The following is a 20,007-nucleotide window of genomic DNA, read 5'->3' on the forward strand; positions in this document are numbered from 1 at the left end:
GGGCGGGGCGGGGGGGAGGAGGAGGAGGAGGAGGAGGAGGTGGGAAGGGCCGGGGCCTGCAGTCCTGTTCCCGGGGTGGCACGGCAAGTGGCTTCTTCCACAGGCTGCTTGGCCTGGGCTCCCTGCACCTGGGCCTTTCGAGGACCGGCCCTGTGCTTGCCAACACTTCCTGCAGGGACCCAGAGCTGGGAGGTGGCATCTCTCAGCCCTGGGTCGGGCAGAGCCCCAGCGGGCCATGCCCACAACCTCTCTCAGCACCGGTCCCCCAGAAGGCTCCTTTGGGACCAGGATTCTCTTGCGGTGACTCTTTAAGGTCTGGCCCCTGGATGGAGGGGCACCAGGAGTAGAGGAGCAGGAAGGGGAAGGGGGTGGCCATGCGAGGGGACACTTTGAGGCCAAGTCCCAGCTTCAGCCTGATCCTCCTGGGAACCCCGCTCTGAGACAAGGAGCCGGGCTTCGCATTCCCACAGCAGCCAGTCGTGGGCTGAGGACACCTGGGGCGTTGGGAACTCCCTGGCTTCTCCTTGGTTTAACATCTAGAGCTGCTTGTGAATCGCGCCGCCACACACACCCGAGTGCAGGTGTCTTCCGCACAGACTGCGGGCCTCGCTCTTCTGAATGCCGCTAGCTCGCCACCCACCCACGGGTGAACCTGGTCAGGGTGCTTTCTCTCGGGGGCAGACTCTTTTCCGGGCGGGCTACCGGTGTCTCTGTTTGCTCGTTTCTTTCTTCCATTTCGGGAAAGGCTTCCTTGCTGGGTGTGGAAATCTCCTATGCCTTCCCTCGCCTATTCTGTCAGCTTTAAAATTCTCCTTCAGTTGCCACCCTCACAGATGGATTAGGAAACTCTTTCCGGTGCACTCATTAGTGAAATGACCTCCAGGAAGCTGGAATCCAATATCTAATGGCCGATTTTTAGCGAGTCCACACGCCAGGGTGGTCGGGGTCCAAAGCAGCCCCGGCCAGGCCCAGGCCCCTTGGACTGGGCCACAGGAGGACACGGAGGAGGGTCCCGGCCCCCACGAAGCGGTGCCGGCAGTTCTCCACGGGCTTGGGCGTTTTCCAGAGGTAGGAGATGGAGGGGACTGATTTCTTCAGCGCCCCCCAAACCACGCCACCCCACCCCACCCATGGGACACATCCCCAGAGAGAGACGCCCCATACACTGGCTGTGCCCCAGCCCTGGCCCGGGGGAATAGGCGGCAGCCCACCCACAGGGCGAGGGGGGGCGCAGCTGAAAGGGGTTGTGGGGGAGGGCGGCCCCTGGCTGGGGTCAAAGGGCGAGCGTCCCGCGCGTGCGCAGTCAGCGGCAGCGACGCGCTGGGGGTGGGCAGCGGGTAGGTGAAGGAGGCCGGGCGAGGAGACGAGGGGGGCTGGGAGGGCTCCACCTTGGCGAGTCCAGCCGTGGAGGCGCATCTTGTGTGAGTGTGAGTGAGTGTGAGTGTGTGTGTGTGTGTATAGAGAGACAGCCCCCCGCCCCGCCCCGCCCATCACCCCCGTCCCTGGCAGCCCGCGGGACCCGGCCGGCCCGGCCCCGCCCGGCGCGGGGCCTGGGGCGGGAGGCGGCGGCGGGGAAGCGCAGAGAGGCTCGGCTTCTCGAGCGGGGCAGGGGCGCCCTCCGCCGCCGTCTAGGGCCACACCACCCTGAACGCCCCCGATCTCGTCTGGTCTCGGAAGCTAAGCAGGGTCGGGCCTGGTTAGTACTTGGATGGGAGACCGCCTGGGAATACCGGGTGCCACAGGCTGCTGCTTTTTTTTTTTTTTTTTTTCTTGCCTCTTGTTCTGTCCCCTTTCTGGGAGCGAGGCGGCGGCCCGGGGTGGGGGTCACCCCCACCCTCAGCGCCCGCGCGGTGCCTGGCGCCCCAGCCCGCACCGTGGGGCCTCCTCTTGTCCCAAGCCGCGACACCGCCGCCACGCGGCAGCATGCGTGGCATCTGGACTGTCAGGTCTCAGACCAAAGGTCTGCTCTGTGGGAACCGACACGCTGGAGGAAACCTTGAGAGTCTGAGAGGGGAGGGAGTTCCAGAAGAAGGCCAGGATGTCATTTTGAGGGAGTATGTGACCAGAACTCGTCCCGTTGCTTTTGGGGTTCTATGGGCTACACGCAGGAATCTTTGGTGGTGGCACCTGATGTTGGGGGATCCGGAGTCACACCCAGACCTGCTCCACAGGCCTCCTTTTACTTTTCTCTTCGGATTCATTATTTTTAAAAAGTGTCTCTTACCTCTAGGATTGCATTTTCTTTTCTCTCTCTTTTCAAGCAGATGATGGGAGTACAAGTATTCAGGTGACATGTGTTGCCCGTGCCGCCCTCCCCCCTGTGTTCTTTTTTTTTTTTTTTTGAGACAGAGTCTCGTTTTGCTGCCCAGGCTAGAGTGAGTGCCATGGCGTCAGCCTAGCTCACAGCAACCTCAATCTCCGGGCTCAAGCAATCCTGCTGCCTCAGCCTCCCGAGTAGTTGGGACTACAGGCATGCACCACCACGCCCGGCTGTGTTTTTCTATATATATTAGTTGGCCAATTAATTTCTTTCTATTTTTAGTAGAGACGGGGTCTCGCTCTTGCTCAGGCTGGTTTCGAACTCCTGACCTGGAGCAATCCGCCCGCCTCGGCCTCCCAGAGAGCTAGGATTACAGGCGTGAGCCACCGCGCCCGGCCCCCCCTGTGTTCTTATTCATATACCTCTCATGTTGTTCCAGCGTATTGTGGGGGTACCAATGTTAAGGTCGGGTGCCTTGCCCTCTCCAAGCCTCCCCCCTCGGGTCAGAGCTTCAAGTGCGCCCATCCCCTAGTCGGTGCGCACCCACCCCATGCCTAATGGATGTGTATGCCCCTCCCCTCCCCCCACCCGCCCGCCCGACACCCACCCGATGAAGGTGATTCCTCTCTGTCCACTTAGGCGTCCATCCGTTCGTACCAATTTGCTGGTGAGCGCGCTCACGTGGTGCTCGTGTGTCCATTCTTGGGATACTCGGCTTCCTGGAACGGGTTCCAGCTCTGGCCAGGAGAACACGAGAGGCGCCCTCTCACCGCTGCTCCTCACAGCCGAATGGCACTCCGTGGTGTCCACGCGCCACATTTTATTGATGCACTCCTGGATGGATGGGCACTCGGGTCGCTTCCACGTCTTTGGGATTGTGAATTGTGCCCTAACTGTAACCCTAACCCTTACCCAGCCCGTCTCCTCTGCCCCTGCCTGACGCACTCCTCCCCGGCCAGGCCCGTCACTGTCCTGGGCCCCCGCCTGACCGGCTCCTCCCCGCCCGGCCGGTCACCGTCCTCTGCCCCTGCCTGACACGCTCCTTCCCGCCCGGCCTCTCACCGTCCTCGGCCCCTGCCTGACCGGCTCCTCCGTCGCCTGGGCCTTCCAAGGGCTTGGTGTGGACGCTGCTTCCAGGAAGCCCTCCAGAAACCCGGCAGCAGGGTGGCCGCAGCAGTCTCCAGCAGCCGTCCCTAAGTCGCGTGAGTGCGGGGGACGTGCCCCCGCTGTGCCGCGGGGGCCCAGCCTGGTGTCTTCCCTGAGGCCCTGCGGCTGCCGGCTGGGCTGCCGCTCCCCGCAAGGGGAGAGCCGCGGAGGTGGGGACCGCCTCCTGATGGGGACGTACACGCAGCTCTCCACGTCGGATTCCGGGGCTCTCTGTCCTGCCCGAAGGCCCAGCTGGCCTGCGGGTCCTTAGAGTGGCAAAAACCTCCGAAAACTGAGACTGAGGGTCCGGTGGGTGTCTGCACTTTTGTGCTGGGCACCCCAGGGAGGCCCGGGGGCTGGCTGGACAACGTGGTCTGCTGGGCGGGGGGGGGGGGTTGGAGGAGCAACTGATGCCCTTTGCACTTTGGGTAGCAAGAGTCTGAGGTGTCTCTGAGCCCTGTGCCCTGTGGGGGCGGGGCGGGGGGGAGGAGGAGGAGGAGGAGGAGGAGGTGGGAAGGGCCGGGGCCTGCAGTCCTGTTCCCGGGGTGGCACGGCAAGTGGCTTCTTCCACAGGCTGCTTGGCCTGGGCTCCCTGCACCTGGGCCTTTGGAGGACCGGCCCTGTGCTTGCCAACACTTCCTGCAGGGACCCAGAGCTGGGAGGTGGCATCTCTCAGCCCTGGGTCGGGCAGAGCCCCAGCGGGCCATGCCCACAACCTCTCTCAGCACCGGTCCCCCAGAAGGCTCCTTTGGGACCAGGATTCTCTTGCGGTGACTCTTTAAGGTCTGGCCCCTGGATGGAGGGGCACCAGGAGTAGAGGAGCAGGAAGGGGAAGGGGGTGGCCATGCGAGGGGACACTTTGAGGCCAAGTCCCAGCTTCAGCCTGATCCTCCTGGGAACCCCGCTCTGAGACAAGGAGCCGGGCTTCGCATTCCCACAGCAGCCAGTCGTGGGCTGAGGACACCTGGGGCGTTGGGAACTCCCTGGCTTCTCCTTGGTTTAACATCTAGAGCTGCTTGGGAATCGCGCCGCCACACACACCCGAGTGCAGGTGTCTTCCGCACAGACTGCGGGCCTCGCTCTTCTGAATGCCGCTAGCTCGCCACCCACCCACGGGTGAACCTGGTCAGGGTGCTTTCTCTCAGGGGCAGACTCTTTTCCGGGCGGGCTACCGGTGTCTCTGTTTGCTCGTTTCTTTCTTCCATTTCGGGAAAGTCTTCCTTGCTGGGTGTGGAAATCTCCTATGCCTTCCCTCGCCTATTCTGTCAGCTTTAAAATTCTCCTTCAGTTGCCACCCTCACAGATGGATTAGGAAACTCTTTCCGGTGCACTCATTAGTGAAATGACCTCCAGGAAGCTGGAATCCAATATCTAATGGCTGATTTTTAGCGAGTCCACACGCCAGGGTGGTCGGGGTCCAAAGCAGCCCCGGCCAGGCCCAGGCCCCTTGGACTGGGCCACAGGAGGACACGGAGGAGGGTCCCGGCCCCCACGAAGCGGTGCCGGCAGTTCTCCACGGGCTTGGGCGTTTTCCAGAGGTAGGAGATGGAGGGGACTGATTTCTTCAGCGCCCCCCAAACCACGCCACCCCACCCCACCCATGGGACACATCCCCAGAGAGAGACGCCCCATACACTGGCTGTGCCCCAGCCCTGGCCCGGGGGAATAGGCGGCAGCCCACCCACAGGGCGAGGGGGGGCGCAGCTGAAAGGGGTTGTGGGGGAGGGCGGCCCCTGGCTGGGGTCAAAGGGCGAGCGTCCCGCGCGTGCGCAGTCAGCGGCAGCGACGCGCTGGGGGTGGGCAGCGGGTAGGTGAAGGAGGCCGGGCGAGGAGACGAGGGGGGCTGGGAGGGCTCCACCTTGGCGAGTCCAGCCGTGGAGGCGCATCTTGTGTGAGTGTGAGTGAGTGTGAGTGTGTGTGTGTGTGTATAGAGAGACAGCCCCCCGCCCCGCCCCGCCCATCACCCCCGTCCCTGGCAGCCCGCGGGACCCGGCCGGCCCGGCCCCGCCCGGCGCGGGGCCTGGGGCGGGAGGCGGCGGCGGGGAAGCGCAGAGAGGCTCGGCTTCTCGAGCGGGGCAGGGGCGCCCTCCGCCGCCGTCTAGGGCCACACCACCCTGAACGCCCCCGATCTCGTCTGGTCTCGGAAGCTAAGCAGGGTCGGGCCTGGTTAGTACTTGGATGGGAGACCGCCTGGGAATACCGGGTGCCACAGGCTGCTGCTTTTTTTTTTTTTTTTTTTCTTGCCTCTTGTTCTGTCCCCTTTCTGGGAGCGAGGCGGCGGCCCGGGGTGGGGGTCACCCCCACCCTCAGCGCCCGCGCGGTGCCTGGCGCCCCAGCCCGCACCGTGGGGCCTCCTCTTGTCCCAAGCCGCGACACCGCCGCCACGCGGCAGCATGCGTGGCATCTGGACTGTCAGGTCTCAGACCAAAGGTCTGCTCTGTGGGAACCGACACGCTGGAGGAAACCTTGAGAGTCTGAGAGGGGAGGGAGTTCCAGAAGAAGGCCAGGATGTCATTTTGAGGGAGTATGTGACCAGAACTCGTCCCGTTGCTTTTGGGGTTCTATGGGCTACACGCAGGAATCTTTGGTGGTGGCACCTGATGTTGGGGGATCCGGAGTCACACCCAGACCTGCTCCACAGGCCTCCTTTTACTTTTCTCTTCGGATTCATTATTTTTAAAAAGTGTCTCTTACCTCTAGGATTGCATTTTCTTTTCTCTCTCTTTTCAAGCAGATGATGGGAGTACAAGTATTCAGGTGACATGTGTTGCCCGTGCCGCCCTCCCCCCTGTGTTCTTTTTTTTTTTTTTTTGAGACAGAGTCTCGTTTTGCTGCCCAGGCTAGAGTGAGTGCCATGGCGTCAGCCTAGCTCACAGCAACCTCAATCTCCGGGCTCAAGCAATCCTGCTGCCTCAGCCTCCCGAGTAGTTGGGACTACAGGCATGCACCACCACGCCCGGCTGTGTTTTTCTATATATATTAGTTGGCCAATTAATTTCTTTCTATTTTTAGTAGAGACGGGGTCTCGCTCTTGCTCAGGCTGGTTTCGAACTCCTGACCTGGAGCAATCCGCCCGCCTCGGCCTCCCAGAGAGCTAGGATTACAGGCGTGAGCCACCGCGCCCGGCCCCCCCTGTGTTCTTATTCATATACCTCTCATGTTGTTCCAGCGTATTGTGGGGGTACCAATGTTAAGGTCGGGTGCCTTGCCCTCTCCAAGCCTCCCCCCTCGGGTCAGAGCTTCAAGTGCGCCCATCCCCCAGTCGGTGCGCACCCACCCCATGCCTAATGGATGTGTATGCCCCTCCCCTCCCCCCACCCGCCCGCCCGACACCCACCCGATGAAGGTGATTCCTCTCTGTCCACTTAGGCGTCCATCCGTTCGTACCAATTTGCTGGTGAGCGCGCTCACGTGGTGCTCGTGTGTCCATTCTTGGGATACTTGGCTTCCTGGAACGGGTTCCAGCTCTGGCCAGGAGAACACGAGAGGCGCCCTCTCACCGCTGCTCCTCACAGCCGAATGGCACTCCGTGGTGTCCACGCGCCACATTTTATTGATGCACTCCTGGATGGATGGGCACTCGGGTCGCTTCCACGTCTTTGGGATTGTGAATTGTGCCCTAACTGTAACCCTAACCCTTACCCAGCCCGTCTCCTCTGCCCCTGCCTGACGCACTCCTCCCCGGCCAGGCCCGTCACTGTCCTGGGCCCCCGCCTGACCGGCTCCTCCCCGCCCGGCCGGTCACCGTCCTCTGCCCCTGCCTGACACGCTCCTTCCCGCCCGGCCTCTCACCGTCCTCGGCCCCTGCCTGACCGGCTCCTCCGTCGCCTGGGCCTTCCAAGGGCTTGGTGTGGACGCTGCTTCCAGGAAGCCCTCCAGAAACCCGGCAGCAGGGTGGCCGCAGCAGTCTCCAGCAGCCGTCCCTAAGTCGCGTGAGTGCGGGGGACGTGCCCCCGCTGTGCCGCGGGGGCCCAGCCTGGTGTCTTCCCTGAGGCCCTGCGGCTGCCGGCTGGGCTGCCGCTCCCCGCAAGGGGAGAGCCGCGGAGGTGGGGACCGCCTCCTGATGGGGACGTACACGCAGCTCTCCACGTCGGATTCCGGGGCTCTCTGTCCTGCCCGAAGGCCCAGCTGGCCTGCGGGTCCTTAGAGTGGCAAAAACCTCCGAAAACTGAGACTGAGGGTCCGGTGGGTGTCTGCACTTTTGTGCTGGGCACCCCAGGGAGGCCCGGGGGCTGGCTGGACAACGTGGTCTGCTGGGCGGGGGGGGGGGGGGGTTGGAGGAGCAACTGATGCCCTTTGCACTTTGGGTAGCAAGAGTCTGAGGTGTCTCTGAGCCCTGTGCCCTGTGGGGGCGGGGCGGGGGGGAGGAGGAGGAGGAGGAGGAGGAGGTGGGAAGGGCCGGGGCCTGCAGTCCTGTTCCCGGGGTGGCACGGCAAGTGGCTTCTTCCACAGGCTGCTTGGCCTGGGCTCCCTGCACCTGGGCCTTTGGAGGACCGGCCCTGTGCTTGCCAACACTTCCTGCAGGGACCCAGAGCTGGGAGGTGGCATCTCTCAGCCCTGGGTCGGGCAGAGCCCCAGCGGGCCATGCCCACAACCTCTCTCAGCACCGGTCCCCCAGAAGGCTCCTTTGGGACCAGGATTCTCTTGCGGTGACTCTTTAAGGTCTGGCCCCTGGATGGAGGGGCACCAGGAGTAGAGGAGCAGGAAGGGGAAGGGGGTGGCCATGCGAGGGGACACTTTGAGGCCAAGTCCCAGCTTCAGCCTGATCCTCCTGGGAACCCCGCTCTGAGACAAGGAGCCGGGCTTCGCATTCCCACAGCAGCCAGTCGTGGGCTGAGGACACCTGGGGCGTTGGGAACTCCCTGGCTTCTCCTTGGTTTAACATCTAGAGCTGCTTGGGAATCGCGCCGCCACACACACCCGAGTGCAGGTGTCTTCCGCACAGACTGCGGGCCTCGCTCTTCTGAATGCCGCTAGCTCGCCACCCACCCACGGGTGAACCTGGTCAGGGTGCTTTCTCTCGGGGGCAGACTCTTTTCCGGGCGGGCTACCGGTGTCTCTGTTTGCTCGTTTCTTTCTTCCATTTCGGGAAAGTCTTCCTTGCTGGGTGTGGAAATCTCCTATGCCTTCCCTCGCCTATTCTGTCAGCTTTAAAATTCTCCTTCAGTTGCCACCCTCACAGATGGATTAGGAAACTCTTTCCGGTGCACTCATTAGTGAAATGACCTCCAGGAAGCTGGAATCCAATATCTAATGGCCGATTTTTAGCGAGTCCACACGCCAGGGTGGTCGGGGTCCAAAGCAGCCCCGGCCAGGCCCAGGCCCCTTGGACTGGGCCACAGGAGGACACGGAGGAGGGTCCCGGCCCCCACGAAGCGGTGCCGGCAGTTCTCCACGGGCTTGGGCGTTTTCCAGAGGTAGGAGATGGAGGGGACTGATTTCTTCAGCGCCCCCCAAACCACGCCACCCCACCCCACCCATGGGACACATCCCCAGAGAGACACGCCCCATACACTGGCTGTGCCCCAGCCCTGGCCCGGGGGAATAGGCGGCAGCCCACCCACAGGGCGAGGGGGGGCGCAGCTGAAAGGGGTTGTGGGGGAGGGCGGCCCCTGGCTGGGGTCAAAGGGCGAGCGTCCCGCGCGTGCGCAGTCAGCGGCAGCGACGCGCTGGGGGTGGGCAGCGGGTAGGTGAAGGAGGCCGGGCGAGGAGACGAGGGGGGCTGGGAGGGCTCCACCTTGGCGAGTCCAGCCGTGGAGGCGCATCTTGTGTGAGTGTGAGTGAGTGTGAGTGTGTGTGTGTGTGTATAGAGAGACAGCCCCCCGCCCCGCCCCGCCCATCACCCCCGTCCCTGGCAGCCCGCGGGACCCGGCCGGCCCGGCCCCGCCCGGCGCGGGGCCTGGGGCGGGAGGCGGCGGCGGGGAAGCGCAGAGAGGCTCGGCTTCTCGAGCGGGGCAGGGGCGCCCTCCGCCGCCGTCTAGGGCCACACCACCCTGAACGCCCCCGATCTCGTCTGGTCTCGGAAGCTAAGCAGGGTCGGGCCTGGTTAGTACTTGGATGGGAGACCGCCTGGGAATACCGGGTGCCACAGGCTGCTGCTTTTTTTTTTTTTTTTTTTCTTGCCTCTTGTTCTGTCCCCTTTCTGGGAGCGAGGCGGCGGCCCGGGGTGGGGGTCACCCCCACCCTCAGCGCCCGCGCGGTGCCTGGCGCCCCAGCCCGCACCGTGGGGCCTCCTCTTGTCCCAAGCCGCGACACCGCCGCCACGCGGCAGCATGCGTGGCATCTGGACTGTCAGGTCTCAGACCAAAGGTCTGCTCTGTGGGAACCGACACGCTGGAGGAAACCTTGAGAGTCTGAGAGGGGAGGGAGTTCCAGAAGAAGGCCAGGATGTCATTTTGAGGGAGTATGTGACCAGAACTCGTCCCGTTGCTTTTGGGGTTCTATGGGCTACACGCAGGAATCTTTGGTGGTGGCACCTGATGTTGGGGGATCCGGAGTCACACCCAGACCTGCTCCACAGGCCTCCTTTTACTTTTCTCTTCGGATTCATTATTTTTAAAAAGTGTCTCTTACCTCTAGGATTGCATTTTCTTTTCTCTCTCTTTTCAAGCAGATGATGGGAGTACAAGTATTCAGGTGACATGTGTTGCCCGTGCCGCCCTCCCCCCTGTGTTCTTTTTTTTTTTTTTTTGAGACAGAGTCTCGTTTTGCTGCCCAGGCTAGAGTGAGTGCCATGGCGTCAGCCTAGCTCACAGCAACCTCAATCTCCGGGCTCAAGCAATCCTGCTGCCTCAGCCTCCCGAGTAGTTGGGACTACAGGCATGCACCACCACGCCCGGCTGTGTTTTTCTATATATATTAGTTGGCCAATTAATTTCTTTCTATTTTTAGTAGAGACGGGGTCTCGCTCTTGCTCAGGCTGGTTTCGAACTCCTGACCTGGAGCAATCCGCCCGCCTCGGCCTCCCAGAGAGCTAGGATTACAGGCCTGAGCCACCGCGCCCGGCCCCCCCTGTGTTCTTATTCATATACCTCTCATGTTGTTCCAGCGTATTGTGGGGGTACCAATGTTAAGGTCGGGTGCCTTGCCCTCTCCAAGCCTCCCCCCTCGGGTCAGAGCTTCAAGTGCGCCCATCCCCCAGTCGGTGCGCACCCACCCCATGCCTAATGGATGTGTATGCCCCTCCCCTCCCCCCACCCGCCCGCCCGACACCCACCCGATGAAGGTGATTCCTCTCTGTCCACTTAGGCGTCCATCCGTTCGTACCAATTTGCTGGTGAGCGCGCTCACGTGGTGCTCGTGTGTCCATTCTTGGGATACTTGGCTTCCTGGAACGGGTTCCAGCTCTGGCCAGGAGAACACGAGAGGCGCCCTCTCACCGCTGCTCCTCACAGCCGAATGGCACTCCGTGGTGTCCACGCGCCACATTTTATTGATGCACTCCTGGATGGATGGGCACTCGGGTCGCTTCCACGTCTTTGGGATTGTGAATTGTGCCCTAACTGTAACCCTAACCCTTACCCAGCCCGTCTCCTCTGCCCCTGCCTGACGCACTCCTCCCCGGCCAGGCCCGTCACTGTCCTGGGCCCCCGCCTGACCGGCTCCTCCCCGCCCGGCCGGTCACCGTCCTCTGCCCCTGCCTGACACGCTCCTTCCCGCCCGGCCTCTCACCGTCCTCGGCCCCTGCCTGACCGGCTCCTCCGTCGCCTGGGCCTTCCAAGGGCTTGGTGTGGACGCTGCTTCCAGGAAGCCCTCCAGAAACCCGGCAGCAGGGTGGCCGCAGCAGTCTCCAGCAGCCGTCCCTAAGTCGCGTGAGTGCGGGGGACGTGCCCCCGCTGTGCCGCGGGGGCCCAGCCTGGTGTCTTCCCTGAGGCCCTGCGGCTGCCGGCTGGGCTGCCGCTCCCCGCAAGGGGAGAGCCGCGGAGGTGGGGACCGCCTCCTGATGGGGACGTACACGCAGCTCTCCACGTCGGATTCCGGGGCTCTCTGTCCTGCCCGAAGGCCCAGCTGGCCTGCGGGTCCTTAGAGTGGCAAAAACCTCCGAAAACTGAGACTGAGGGTCCGGTGGGTGTCTGCACTTTTGTGCTGGGCACCCCAGGGAGGCCCGGGGGCTGGCTGGACAACGTGGTCTGCTGGGCGGGGGGGGGGGGGGGGGGTTGGAGGAGCAACTGATGCCCTTTGCACTTTGGGTAGCAAGAGTCTGAGGTGTCTCTGAGCCCTGTGCCCTGTGGGGGCGGGGCGGGGGGGAGGAGGAGGAGGAGGAGGAGGAGGTGGGAAGGGCCGGGGCCTGCAGTCCTGTTCCCGGGGTGGCACGGCAAGTGGCTTCTTCCACAGGCTGCTTGGCCTGGGCTCCCTGCACCTGGGCCTTTGGAGGACCGGCCCTGTGCTTGCCAACACTTCCTGCAGGGACCCAGAGCTGGGAGGTGGCATCTCTCAGCCCTGGGTCGGGCAGAGCCCCAGCGGGCCATGCCCACAACCTCTCTCAGCACCGGTCCCCCAGAAGGCTCCTTTGGGACCAGGATTCTCTTGCGGTGACTCTTTAAGGTCTGGCCCCTGGATGGAGGGGCACCAGGAGTAGAGGAGCAGGAAGGGGAAGGGGGTGGCCATGCGAGGGGACACTTTGAGGCCAAGTCCCAGCTTCAGCCTGATCCTCCTGGGAACCCCGCTCTGAGACAAGGAGCCGGGCTTCGCATTCCCACAGCAGCCAGTCGTGGGCTGAGGACACCTGGGGCGTTGGGAACTCCCTGGCTTCTCCTTGGTTTAACATCTAGAGCTGCTTGGGAATCGCGCCGCCACACACACCCGAGTGCAGGTGTCTTCCGCACAGACTGCGGGCCTCGCTCTTCTGAATGCCGCTAGCTCGCCACCCACCCACGGGTGAACCTGGTCAGGGTGCTTTCTCTCGGGGGCAGACTCTTTTCCGGGCGGGCTACCGGTGTCTCTGTTTGCTCGTTTCTTTCTTCCATTTCGGGAAAGTCTTCCTTGCTGGGTGTGGAAATCTCCTATGCCTTCCCTCGCCTATTCTGTCAGCTTTAAAATTCTCCTTCAGTTGCCACCCTCACAGATGGATTAGGAAACTCTTTCCGGTGCACTCATTAGTGAAATGACCTCCAGGAAGCTGGAATCCAATATCTAATAGCTGATTTTTAGCGAGTCCACACGCCAGGGTGGTCGGGGTCCAAAGCAGCCCCGGCCAGGCCCAGGCCCCTTGGACTGGGCCACAGGAGGACACGGAGGAGGGTCCCGGCCCCCACGAAGCGGTGCCGGCAGTTCTCCACGGGCTTGGGCGTTTTCCAGAGGTAGGAGATGGAGGGGACTGATTTCTTCAGCGCCCCCCAAACCACGCCACCCCACCCCACCCATGGGACACATCCCCAGAGAGAGACGCCCCATACACTGGCTGTGCCCCAGCCCTGGCCCGGGGGAATAGGCGGCAGCCCACCCACAGGGCGAGGGGGGGGCGCAGCTGAAAGGGGTTGTGGGGGAGGGCGGCCCCTGGCTGGGGTCAAAGGGCGAGCGTCCCGCGCGTGCGCAGTCAGCGGCAGCGACGCGCTGGGGGTGGGCAGCGGGTAGGTGAAGGAGGCCGGGCGAGGAGACGAGGGGGGCTGGGAGGGCTCCACCTTGGCGAGTCCAGCCGTGGAGGCGCATCTTGTGTGAGTGTGAGTGAGTGTGAGTGTGTGTGTGTGTGTATAGAGAGACAGCCCCCCACCCCGCCCCGCCCCGCCCCGCCCATCACCCCCGTCCCTGGGAGCCCGCGGGACCCGGCCGGCCCGGCCCCGCCCGGCGCGGGGCCTGGGGCGGGAGGCGGCGGCGGGGAAGCCCAGAGAGGCTCGGCTTCTCGAGCGGGGCAGGGGCGCCCTCCGCCGCCGTCTAGGGCCACACCACCCTGAACGCCCCCGATCTCGTCTGGTCTCGGAAGCTAAGCAGGGTCGGGCCTGGTTAGTACTTGGATGGGAGACCGCCTGGGAATACCGGGTGCCACAGGCTGCTGCTTTTTTTTTTTTTTTTCTTGCCTCTTGTTCTGTCCCCTTTCTTGGAGCGAGGCGGCGGCCCGGGGTGGGGGTCACCCCCACCCTCAGCGCCCGCGCGGTGCCTGGCGCCCCAGCCCGCACCGTGGGGCCTCCTCTTGTCCCAAGCCGCGACACCGCCGCCACGCGGCAGCATGCGTGGCATCTGGACTGTCAGGTCTCAGACCAAAGGTCTGCTCTGTGGGAACCGACACACTGGAGGAAACCTTGAGAGTCTGAGAGGGGAGGGAGTTCCAGAAGAAGGCCAGGATGTCATTTTGAGGGAGTATGTGACCAGAACTCGTCCCGTTGCTTTTGGGGTTCTATGGGCTACACGCAGGAATCTTTGGTGGTGGCACCTGATGTTGGGGGATCCGGAGTCACACCCAGACCTGCTCCACAGGCCTCCTTTTACTTTTCTCTTCGGATTCATTATTTTTAAAAAGTGTCTCTTACCTCTAGGATTGCATTTTCTTTTCTCTCTCTTTTCAAGCAGATGATGGGAGTACAAGTATTCAGGTGACATGTGTTGCCCGTGCCGCCCTCCCCCCTGTGTTCTTTTTTTTTTTTTTTTGAGACAGAGTCTCGTTTTGCTGCCCAGGCTAGAGTGAGTGCCATGGCGTCAGCCTAGCTCACAGCAACCTCAATCTCCGGGCTCAAGCAATCCTGCTGCCTCAGCCTCCCGAGTAGTTGGGACTACAGGCATGCACCACCACGCCCGGCTGTGTTTTTCTATATATATTAGTTGGCCAATTAATTTCTTTCTATTTTTAGTAGAGACGGGGTCTCGCTCTTGCTCAGGCTGGTTTCGAACTCCTGACCTGGAGCAATCCGCCCGCCTCGGCCTCCCAGAGAGCTAGGATTACAGGCGTGAGCCACCGCGCCCGGCCCCCCCTGTGTTCTTATTCATATACCTCTCATGTTGTTCCAGCGTATTGTGGGGGTACCAATGTTAAGGTCGGGTGCCTTGCCCTCTCCAAGCCTCCCCCCTCGGGTCAGAGCTTCAAGTGCGCCCATCCCCCAGTCGGTGCGCACCCACCCCATGCCTAATGGATGTGTATGCCCCTCCCCTCCCCCCACCCGCCCGCCCAACACCCACCCGATGAAGGTGATTCCTCTCTGTCCACTTAGGCGTCCATCCGTTCGTACCAATTTGCTGGTGAGCGCGCTCACGTGGTGCTCGTGTGTTCATTCTTGGGATACTTGGCTTACTGGAACGGGTTCCAGCTCTGGCCAGGAGAACACGAGAGGCGCCCTCTCACCGCTGCTCCTCACAGCCGAATGGCACTCCGTGGTGTCCACGCGCCACATTTTATTGATGCACTCCTGGATGGATGGGCACTCGGGTCGCTTCCACGTCTTTGGGATTGTGAATTGTGCCCTAACTGTAACCCTAACCCTTACCCAGCCCGTCTCCTCTGCCCCTGCCTGACGCACTCCTCCCCGGCCAGGCCCGTCACTGTCCTGGGCCCCCGCCTGACCGGCTCCTCCCCGCCCGGCCGGTCACCGTCCTCTGCCCCTGCCTGACACGCTCCTTCCCGCCCGGCCTCTCACCGTCCTCGGCCCCTGCCTGACCGGCTCCTCCGTCGCCTGGGCCTTCCAAGGGCTTGGTGTGGACGCTGCTTCCAGGAAGCCCTCCGGAAACCCGGCAGCAGGGTGGCCGCAGCAGTCTCCAGCAGCCGTCCCTAAGTCGCGTGAGTGCGGGGGACGTGCCCCCGCTGTGCCGCGGGGGCCCAGCCTGGTGTCTTCCCTGAGGCCCTGCGGCTGCCGGCTGGGCTGCCGCTCCCCGCAAGGGGAGAGCCGCGGAGGTGGGGACCGCCTCCTGATGGGGACGTACACGCAGCTCTCCACGTCGGATTCCGGGGCTCTCTGTCCTGCCCGAAGGCCCAGCTGGCCTGCGGGTCCTTAGAGTGGCAAAAACCTCCGAAAACTGAGACTGAGGGTCCGGTGGGTGTCTGCACTTTTGTGCTGGGCACCCCAGGGAGGCCCGGGGGCTGGCTGGACAACGTGGTCTGCTGGGCGGGGGGGGGGGGGGGGGTTGGAGGAGCAACTGATGCCCTTTGCACTTTGGGTAGCAAGAGTCTGAGGTGTCTCTGAGCCCTGTGCCCTGTGGGGGCGGGGCGGGGGGGAGGAGGAGGAGGAGGAGGAGGAGGTGGGAAGGGCCGGGGCCTGCAGTCCTGTTCCCGGGGTGGCACGGCAAGTGGCTTCTTCCACAGGCTGCTTGGCCTGGGCTCCCTGCACCTGGGCCTTTCGAGGACCGGCCCTGTGCTTGCCAACACTTCCTGCAGGGACCCAGAGCTGGGAGGTGGCATCTCTCAGCCCTGGGTCGGGCAGAGCCCCAGCGGGCCATGCCCACAACCTCTCTCAGCACCGGTCCCCCAGAAGGCTCCTTTGGGACCAGGATTCTCTTGCGGTGACTCTTTAAGGTCTGGCCCCTGGATGGAGGGGCACCAGGAGTAGAGGAGCAGGAAGGGGAAGGGGGTGGCCATGCGAGGGGACACTTTGAGGCCAAGTCCCAGCTTCAGCCTGATCCTCCTGGGAACCCCGCTCTGAGACAAGGAGCCGGGCTTCGCATTCCCACAGCAGCCAGTCGTGGGCTGAGGACACCTGGGGCGTTGGGAACTCCCTGGCTTCTCCTCATTAGTTTAACATCTAGAGCTGCTTGGGAATCGCGCCGCCACACACACCCGAGTGCAGGTGTCTTCCGCACAGACTGCGGGCCTCGCTCTTCTGAATGCCGCTAGCTCGCCACCCACCCACGGGTGAACCTGGTCAGGGTGCTTTCTCTCAGGGGCAGACTCTTTTCCGGGCGGGCTACCGGTGTCTCTGTTTGCTCGTTTCTTTCTTCCATTTCGGGAAAGTCTTCCTTGCTGGGTGTGGAAATCTCCTATGCCTTCCCTCGCCTATTCTGTCAGCTTTAAAATTCTCCTTCAGTTGCCACCCTCACAGATGGATTAGGAAACTCTTTCCGGTGCACTCATTAGTGAAATGACCTCCAGGAAGCTGGAATCCAATATCTAATGGCCGATTTTTAGCGAGTCCACACGCCAGGGTGGTCGGGGTCCAAAGCAGCCCCGGCCAGGCCCAGGCCCCTTGGACTGGGCCACAGGAGGACACGGAGGAGGGTCCCGGCCCCCACGAAGCGGTGCCGGCAGTTCTCCACGGGCTTGGGCGTTTTCCAGAGGTAGGAGATGGAGGGGACTGATTTCTTCAGCGCCCCCCAAACCACGCCACCCCACCCCACCCATGGGACACATCCCCAGAGAGACACGCCCCATACACTGGCTGTGCCCCAGCCCTGGCCCGGGGGAATAGGCGGCAGCCCACCCACAGGGCGAGGGGGGGCGCAGCTGAAAGGGGTTGTGGGGGAGGGCGGCCCCTGGCTGGGGTCAAAGGGCGAGCGTCCCGCGCGTGCGCAGTCAGCGGCAGCGACGCGCTGGGGGTGGGCAGCGGGTAGGTGAAGGAGGCCGGGCGAGGAGACGAGGGGGGCTGGGAGGGCTCCACCTTGGCGAGTCCAGCCGTGGAGGCGCATCTTGTGTGAGTGTGAGTGAGTGTGAGTGTGTGTGTGTGTGTATAGAGAGACAGCCCCCCGCCCCGCCCCGCCCATCACCCCCGTCCCTGGCAGCCCGCGGGACCCGGCCGGCCCGGCCCCGCCCGGCGCGGGGCCTGGGGCGGGAGGCGGCGGCGGGGAAGCGCAGAGAGGCTCGGCTTCTCGAGCGGGGCAGGGGCGCCCTCCGCCGCCGTCTAGGGCCACACCACCCTGAACGCCCCCGATCTCGTCTGGTCTCGGAAGCTAAGCAGGGTCGGGCCTGGTTAGTACTTGGATGGGAGACCGCCTGGGAATACCGGGTGCCACAGGCTGCTGCTTTTTTTTTTTTTTTTTTTTCTTGCCTCTTGTTCTGTCCCCTTTCTGGGAGCGAGGCGGCGGCCCGGGGTGGGGGTCACCCCCACCCTCAGCGCCCGCGCGGTGCCTGGCGCCCCAGCCCGCACCGTGGGGCCTCCTCTTGTCCCAAGCCGCGACACCGCCGCCACGCGGCAGCATGCGTGGCATCTGGACTGTCAGGTCTCAGACCAAAGGTCTGCTCTGTGGGAACCGACACGCTGGAGGAAACCTTGAGAGTCTGAGAGGGGAGGGAGTTCCAGAAGAAGGCCAGGATGTCATTTTGAGGGAGTATGTGACCAGAACTCGTCCCGTTGCTTTTGGGGTTCTATGGGCTACACGCAGGAATCTTTGGTGGTGGCACCTGATGTTGGGGGATCCGGAGTCACACCCAGACCTGCTCCACAGGCCTCCTTTTACTTTTCTCTTCGGATTCATTATTTTTAAAAAGTGTCTCTTACCTCTAGGATTGCATTTTCTTTTCTCTCTCTTTTCAAGCAGATGATGGGAGTACAAGTATTCAGGTGACATGTGTTGCCCGTGCCGCCCTCCCCCCTGTGTTCTTTTTTTTTTTTTTTTGAGACAGAGTCTCGTTTTGCTGCCCAGGCTAGAGTGAGTGCCATGGCGTCAGCCTAGCTCACAGCAACCTCAATCTCCGGGCTCAAGCAATCCTGCTGCCTCAGCCTCCCGAGTAGTTGGGACTACAGGCATGCACCACCACGCCCGGCTGTGTTTTTCTATATATATTAGTTGGCCAATTAATTTCTTTCTATTTTTAGTAGAGACGGGGTCTCGCTCTTGCTCAGGCTGGTTTCGAACTCCTGACCTGGAGCAATCCGCCCGCCTCGGCCTCCCAGAGAGCTAGGATTACAGGCGTGAGCCACCGCGCCCGGCCCCCCCTGTGTTCTTATTCATATACCTCTCATGTTGTTCCAGCGTATTGTGGGGGTACCAATGTTAAGGTCGGGTGCCTTGCCCTCTCCAAGCCTCCCCCCTCGGGTCAGAGCTTCAAGTGCGCCCATCCCCCAGTCGGTGCGCACCCACCCCATGCCTAATGGATGTGTATGCCCCTCCCCTCCCCCCACCCGCCCGCCCGACACCCACCCGATGAAGGTGATTCCTCTCTGTCCACTTAGGCGTCCATCCGTTCGTACCAATTTGCTGGTGAGCGCGCTCACGTGGTGCTCGTGTGTCCATTCTTGGGATACTTGGCTTCCTGGAACGGGTTCCAGCTCTGGCCAGGAGAACACGAGAGGCGCCCTCTCACCGCTGCTCCTCACAGCCGAATGGCACTCCGTGGTGTCCACGAGCCACATTTTATTGATGCACTCCTGGATGGATGGGCACTCGGGTCGCTTCCACGTCTTTGGGATTGTGAATTGTGCCCTAACTGTAACCCTAACCCTTACCCAGCCCGTCTCCTCTGCCCCTGCCTGACGCACTCCTCCCCGGCCAGGCCCGTCACTGTCCTGGGCCCCCGCCTGACCGGCTCCTCCCCGCCCGGCCGGTCACCGTCCTCTGCCCCTGCCTGACACGCTCCTTCCCGCCCGGCCTCTCACCGTCCTCGGCCCCTGCCTGACCGGCTCCTCCGTCGCCTGGGCCTTCCAAGGGCTTGGTGTGGACGCTGCTTCCAGGAAGCCCTCCGGAAACCCGGCAGCAGGGTGGCCGCAGCAGTCTCCAGCAGCCGTCCCTAAGTCGCGTGAGTGCGGGGGACGTGCCCCCGCTGTGCCGCGGGGGCCCAGCCTGGTGTCTTCCCTGAGGCCCTGCGGCTGCCGGCTGGGCTGCCGCTCCCCGCAAGGGGAGAGCCGCGGAGGTGGGGACCGCCTCCTGATGGGGACGTACACGCAGCTCTCCACGTCGGATTCCGGGGCTCTCTGTCCTGCCCGAAGGCCCAGCTGGCCTGCGGGTCCTTAGAGTGGCAAAAACCTCCGAAAACTGAGACTGAGGGTCCGGTGGGTGTCTGCACTTTTGTGCTGGGCACCCCAGGGAGGCCCGGGGGCTGGCTGGACAACGTGGTCTGCTGGGCGGGGGGGGGGGGGGTTGGAGGAGCAACTGATGCCCTTTGCACTTTGGGTAGCAAGAGTCTGAGGTGTCTCTGAGCCCTGTGCCCTGTGGGGGCGGGGCGGGGGGGAGGAGGAGGAGGAGGAGGAGGAGGTGGGAAGGGCCGGGGCCTGCAGTCCTGTTCCCGGGGTGGCACGGCAAGTGGCTTCTTCCACAGGCTGCTTGGCCTGGGCTCCCTGCACCTGGGCCTTTGGAGGACCGGCCCTGTGCTTGCCAACACTTCCTGCAGGGACCCAGAGCTGGGAGGTGGCATCTCTCAGCCCTGGGTCGGGCAGAGCCCCAGCGGGCCATGCCCACAACCTCTCTCAGCACCGGTCCCCCAGAAGGCTCCTTTGGGACCAGGATTCTCTTGCGGTGACTCTTTAAGGTCTGGCCCCTGGATGGAGGGGCACCAGGAGTAGAGGAGCAGGAAGGGGAAGGGGGTGGCCATGCGAGGGGACACTTTGAGGCCAAGTCCCAGCTTCAGCCTGATCCTCCTGGGAACCCCGCTCTGAGACAAGGAGCCGGGCTTCGCATTCCCACAGCAGCCAGTCGTGGGCTGAGGACACCTGGGGCGTTGGGAACTCCCTGGCTTCTCCTTGGTTTAACATCTAGAGCTGCTTGTGAATCGCGCCGCCACACACACCCGAGTGCAGGTGTCTTCCGCACAGACT

At 63.1% G+C, this 20,007-nt stretch overlaps 5 non-coding genes across 5 annotated transcripts; all 5 read left to right on the top strand.

The window, feature by feature from the left end:
* Positions 1 to 1,626: 1,626 nt before the first annotated feature.
* On the top strand, positions 1,627 to 1,745 carry LOC142873858 (5S ribosomal RNA). The gene has a single exon (XR_012921831.1). It is a non-coding gene; the product is annotated as a 5S ribosomal RNA (ribosomal RNA).
* Positions 1,746 to 5,502: 3,757 nt separating this feature from the next.
* On the top strand, positions 5,503 to 5,621 carry LOC142873859 (5S ribosomal RNA). The gene has a single exon (XR_012921832.1). It is a non-coding gene; the product is annotated as a 5S ribosomal RNA (ribosomal RNA).
* Positions 5,622 to 9,381: 3,760 nt separating this feature from the next.
* LOC142873860 (5S ribosomal RNA) lies at positions 9,382 to 9,500 on the top strand. Its single transcript, XR_012921833.1, has one exon. It is a non-coding gene; the product is annotated as a 5S ribosomal RNA (ribosomal RNA).
* Positions 9,501 to 13,274: 3,774 nt separating this feature from the next.
* LOC142873861 (5S ribosomal RNA) lies at positions 13,275 to 13,393 on the top strand. Its single transcript, XR_012921834.1, has one exon. It is a non-coding gene; the product is annotated as a 5S ribosomal RNA (ribosomal RNA).
* Positions 13,394 to 17,155: 3,762 nt separating this feature from the next.
* On the top strand, positions 17,156 to 17,274 carry LOC142873862 (5S ribosomal RNA). The gene has a single exon (XR_012921835.1). It is a non-coding gene; the product is annotated as a 5S ribosomal RNA (ribosomal RNA).
* Positions 17,275 to 20,007: the final 2,733 nt, after the last annotated feature.

The sequence above is a fragment of the Microcebus murinus genome, chromosome 11, assembly GCF_040939455.1.
Source record: "Microcebus murinus isolate Inina chromosome 11, M.murinus_Inina_mat1.0, whole genome shotgun sequence".
NCBI classification, from domain to species: Eukaryota; Metazoa; Chordata; class Mammalia; order Primates; family Cheirogaleidae; genus Microcebus; species Microcebus murinus.